Raw genomic sequence first — 6,000 nt, 5'->3', positions numbered from 1 at the left:
AAGAGAAGTCTTTAGAATACCAGTCTGAAGTGAAGACAGTGGGCTTAGGCCGGGCAGTTGTAAAACCAACTGAACAAAGGGCTGAGAGTGGCCAGAGTGGCTGAGCTCCTTGTGGGAGACAGAGCTGAGTGGACTCTGTCTGGAAAAGGGAGTTTTCAGATGGTTTGAAACTCTCTGAGGGAGATTTTGCCAGCGTATCAGGCAATCTCCAAGTACAAACTAGATCACACAATTACACACTGAGGGGAGAACTGGATTCTGGTGGTCAGCAGAGGTACCCAAGACTCAGACCAGAGGACTAGCTGTGGGGCTGAGATGCATCGGAATTGAGGGGTGCAAGTCCTGGAAGATAGCTAGTGTAAAAGGGTCTGTGAGGGAGAATACTGACACCAGTCAGGAGTTCTCTATGTGTGTGTGGAAGAGTGATTGAAGTTTGTTATTTATATGATTTGGCACTGCCTAAGTTAGGGTAAAACATCTGAAGAAACAGCATTCTGAGTGCCCAGAAGGCACAGACAGCCTGTGTGAAGTAGATTCTTGTGGGACTCGGAAACCTGCCTGGTTTATTGTTTATTTTAAGGATCTTCTGCCAAAGTCTTGTTATATTTTTACCTCAGCCTGAAAAAGGCTCTACTCTCTGTAATTATTTTATTCCGCCAACCAGCTGCCAACTGATTTGCCTTTTAATATTGAACAGTTACAATCAATATTATTTCATCCCCCTCTTTGCCTTTTGTTACCTAATAAATATTTTGTGGTTTTTGCCTTTAAAACTGTCTGGTGCCAATTATTAAGTGGTCTGACAGGATTTCTGGGATCGATACTGAGGGAAGGTGACCGGGGAGAAAGTTAAAGTGGTCACCCTCCCGAGTAAAGCCTCTGACCGGGTTCCTCACAGATACCTACTTGCGGGGTGGTGGAATTCTAGCAGGAGTTCCTTTGCATATTAGGCCACACCTCCTGATGTAGCTAATCCTGCAAGAGCTTACAAGGCTCTTTTTTGTAAGCTCTTGTAGAATTGGCTACATCAGGAGGGCGTGGCGTAACATGCAAAGGAGCTCCTGCTAGAATTCCACCCCTGCTTACTTGCCCTGTCTTGTTGCTCCAAAGCTTTTTTTAAAATCAAAGCTCAACCGGTTTATGAATCATAAAGTTCATATGCTTAGGGACATTCTGACTTCCAACGCCTGGAATTAAAAAAGAAACCTGGCACATCATGTGGGTGGATTTGTGGTGGGGGGGGAGGTTGTACTTTCCCCCACTGATTCATGGCAGCGAATTAATTTGGCAACCCTTTTCGCCGAGCACAAAATGATCTCTTCCCCCTCTTCGGTTCTAGGAACCGTGATGTCAGCAGAGAAGAGCATGTTGTGGCAGATCTGTTCGACGGGAATTAGACTAGGACGCATCAATTAATTCATCCAGAAAATCCTTTCTAGGATGATTCATACAACACAATAACATTTAAAGGGGGTGTGGAGGAAACCTCTTTCCCCTTTTACTTCCCTCCTCTCCCTTGATATTAATGGTGCTAGTGTAGCAATTCTAACACACCAGTTTTCAGAGGACTGGTAAGTTCAGGGGTGAAATTCTAGCAGGAGCTCCTTTGCATATTAGGCCGCACACCCCTGATGTAGCCAATCCTCCAAGAGCTTATAAGGCTATTTTTAGCAAGCTTTTGAAGGACTGGCTACATCAGGGGTGTGTGGCCTAATATGCAAATGAGCTCCTGCTAGAATTCCATCCCTGGGTAAGTTCATAAGGCAATGGAAGGATATTATTATATATTTTTTCTACATGAAAGTTCCTCTGCGGAATGCATATATTTGGTAATGAAGAAGAGAAGATTGGATTTACACCCTGTCCTTTACAGGTCTCAGAAAGGCTTACAGTCTCCTTAACCTTCCCCTCCTCACAACAGACACTCTGATGTGATCACACACGCTAAATCAGGGGTGTTAAACTCATTTGTTATGAGGGCCGGATCTGACATAAATGAGATCTTGTTGGGTCGAGCCATGTCAGGTTGGGTCGTGTGTGTACCTATTTAAGATTAGGTTGCAGAGATATAACACCCCCCAGGGGATCAGGAGAGGGAGGAGCCTCATCCAATAGAAGAGAAAGAGGCTTGGCTCAGTAGCTCTGCTATGCGATTGAGAGAGCCTGGCAAAGCAACCTCTCCCTTCTACCCCCTTCCTCCCCAAGGGAGGAGCCTCAACCAATGGAGAAAACAGAGACTTTGCTCTGTTGCTCCTATGCGATTGAGCAGGCCTTGCAAAGCAAGCTGTTATGCAGAAGGAAGCAAGAGAGAGGGAGAAGGAAGCAGAGGACAGCTAGTTGTTCAGGGGCCTGATAGGAGCCCTCCAAGAGCCTGATTTGGCCCCCGGGCTGCATGTTTGACACCCCTGCACTAAATAATGCACTTTCAATTCACTTTCCAACTGGATTTGCACTATGTGAACTGACAAAATCCAGTTGGAAAGTGCACTGAAAGAGGATTGAAAGTGCATTATATAGTGTGTGTGATCACAGCCCGTGAGGTAGATGGAGCTGAGAGAATCCTGACAGAAACTGCTCTTGAGAGAAGAACTCTGAGAGAACTGGGACTGGCCCAAAATCACTCCATGCATGTGGAGGAGTGGAGAATCAAACCCGGTTCTCCTTGATAAGAGTGTGCACTTCACCACTACACCAAGTTGGTGTACACACAAATAACACTGTCTTCTATCAAATCAGACCTTGGCCCATCAAAGTCAGCCTCGTCTACTCAGACCAGCAGTGGCTCTCCAGGGTCTCAGACAGAAGTCTTTCTCATTGCCTTCTACCTAGTCCTTTCGCTGGAGATGCCAGGGATTGAACCTGCGACCTCCTGCGTACCAAGCAGATGCTTTTACCACTGAGTCACATGGAGATAGATCAAAATGGGTCACCATGTCTGTAGCAGTAGGAAAGAGTCAGAGTACAGGAGCACCTTAACTCACAAAATTGGTGGCAGCAGTAGGATCTTTTGTGAGTCCCTGCTCACTTCTTCAGACAGCTCAAGTCCATCTGTCCACATATCCTGTCAGCCAGTTTGGAGAAGGCATTTCTCTTTAAATCATTGCTCCAAGCCAAGCCTGCTGGCAGCTTGGAGAAAGCATTTAAAGTTGATTTATTTCCACCTCTCCTTCCCTCCTCCATTTATCTTCCTTCCTTCCTTCTCTTGAACATCTGACATTAATGTCTTGAGGCTCTCAAACATCTGATATTTATTATATGTGGCTCTTACGTTAAGCACGTTTGGCCACCCCCGATGCATAAGCTACTGAAGCAGAATCCAGCTGCTTTACTCAAGGCCAGTGTTCCCTCTAAGCTGAGTCAGTGTGAGGCAGCTCACAGTTTTTTAGCCTCTGGCTCACACATTTTTGTCTTAGCTCAGGGAAAATGGCCCCAGAGCAGACTAATTTATGCAGCAGCTCACAACTTCAATGCCAGGAGCTCACCAAGTAGAATTTTCGCTCTGCTCACAAGACTCGCTTAGAGCATGGGTGTCAAACATGCGGCCTGGGGCCGAATCAGGCCCCCAGAAGGCTTCTATCAGGTCCCCGGGCAGCTGTGTCATCTGCTTCCTTCTCTCTCTTGCCTCCTTCTGCATAACAGTTTGCTTTGCAAGTCTTGCTCAATTGCACAAGAGCTACAGAGCAAAACCTCTATGTTCTCCATTGGCTGAGGCTCCTCCCTTGGGGAGGAAGGCAGAGCTTCCCCCCCTGGTTCTCAATTGCACAGCAGAGCTACTGAGCTAAGCTCCTTCTATTGGCTGAGGCTCCTCCCCCTCCTGGGGAAGGAAGGAGCCAGAGCTTCCTTTGCCCAGTTCCCCGGATCCCACGGGAGAAAGACAAAGAAAGCACCTTTAAGACCAATGAGTGCTAACATTTTACGCATTTTTTTAAGTTTGTTTTTTTAAATTTTTAATTGTTTTTGTCTGTGTCCTTTATAAAGTTTACATCTCTGCTACCTAATCTTAAATAGGTACACACAAGGCCTGGCCTGACATGGTCCGGCCTAACAAGGTCTCATTCATATCAGAACTGGCCCTCATAATAAATGAGTTTGACACCCCTGCTCCAGAGGGAACATTGCTCTAGACCAGTATGGGTACCCTCTGAAACTATCATCCTTTCAGTTTGTCCTTATTATAAGTAGGTGGCTTAGAGAGTGAAATAAAACCACTCCTGTTTTACTGCAAAGGAACTTCGAGAACAGAATGGAGAGAGAAATTGCTGAATTACAAATTATTATGACACTTGGAACAAACACCTCCCCAGGACTGAACAGGGATATTGGGTTTTTTTTATCTCATTACAGATGCTAAACCTACTCTCAGTGAGTAAACCTATACATCCACAGTATTCCAATGCATTTCTCTTTTATAACAGTGAATCAGAATAATGTTTTATATTGACATACTCAAAAATAAGGGATATTGGCTATTTATCTCACATATATTTAACCCATTTTCATTTTATGTATTCTTGTATGTTTTCTAATGGCAGACTAGAATGTTTATAATGTATAGATTGATGTTGATAAGTAAATTAGGTGGACTACAACTAGGAAATACACGTCCTTTTGTGATTCACCTAGATTTACAGCAACACCAATTGGCAGAGGACTTTGTTACCGTTTATGGCTGTCCAGACCAAATGGCCAAGCCACACCGGTTTACCATGTGACCAGTCTGCATACTTAATCAACAAACTGCTTGTGTTTCAGCCCACAATCCCTGATCCCCTCGTCTGATGAAGTGTGCTTAGAGAGCCCACGAAAGCTGACGTTCTGAATAAAACTTGGTCGGCCTTAAAGGTGCCACTTGACTCCTGCTTTGTTCCACTTCTACCTTTAGTAACACAACTGCATTTTTTTTTGCAGAATTAGTTCCTCCCCCTCCCCTTGTGAACGGAACACAAGGAAAACTTTGCCAAGGTGACTTTTATTTCATAAGCAATGAGGCAAACAAGAAATACAAATGCAGACAAACAAAAAAAAAGATCACAACAGAACACACGGCTGCAGCCAAAAGTGGGCCTTCCTCAAAATAAAAAAAAAGGGGGGGGACTGTATTGCCAACAATATTTCTCTGTTATCTGAATTCTAGAAGAAACTTTCAATATCTGCAGCAGAAATCTATCGGCTGCAAGATCTGGGTCTCTAAAAAGTTACAACAGACGTGCCTCCAAAGACACGAGTGATGTCTTTTTTTTTCAGACATAATGATTGGAGAGGATCCAACCACATACACCAGGTGCACAACATATCCGTGGCACTTCCGACGCACACCGTCAACATTTTTGTCCCAACACGGGGAAAGTGTATTTTCTGGCTTTAGTACATGCATCTCTATTCCCTGAAAAATGTAGTATTCTGTTCATGCACGCAAAACCTTGAAAAAGGCACACTTCCCTATTCAGACAAAACAACTACTATCCACATGGGTTGGATGCCCCCCAAATGTAATATCTGAAAAGGCCTTATTGTGCTCTCCATTCAACTGAGCAAGTCGAGAGAGAAAAGGGGACACTGGGACGCATCTCCGCAACGCAATCGCTCTTTATGCGTAAAGATAAGCGCATCGGGGAGAAGTCTAGCCTACCAGAGTAGAAGACTATTCACACGGAATAAAATAATGCACTTTCAGTGCCCGTTTGGAACTGGATTTTACTGTGTGAAATGGCAAAATCCACTGGCGAACAGTCGCCAAGTGGGTTGAAACTGCATGCATGAAAGTGCTATCGAAAGGGCCGGCCTGCCCACTAGGCAAATTAGGTATTTGCCTAGGACGCCTGGAGGGGGGTGCCAAATTGGGCTCCCCCCCCCCCGGTACCAAGACAAATGCCTAATTTCCCGAATTGGGCTCCCCTCCTCCAGTACCAAGACAAATACCTAATTTCCCTCCCCTGTTGTCACTGCATTTGCCATTTATCCGCCAGCTCACAATGGCGGAAGGCAGACCACCTTTCGCGC

The sequence above is a fragment of the Heteronotia binoei genome, chromosome 16, assembly GCF_032191835.1.
Source record: "Heteronotia binoei isolate CCM8104 ecotype False Entrance Well chromosome 16, APGP_CSIRO_Hbin_v1, whole genome shotgun sequence".
Classification (NCBI taxonomy): domain Eukaryota; kingdom Metazoa; phylum Chordata; class Lepidosauria; order Squamata; family Gekkonidae; genus Heteronotia; species Heteronotia binoei.
The sequence above is the reverse complement of the archived record's forward strand: the minus strand, read 5'-3'. Positions refer to the sequence as shown.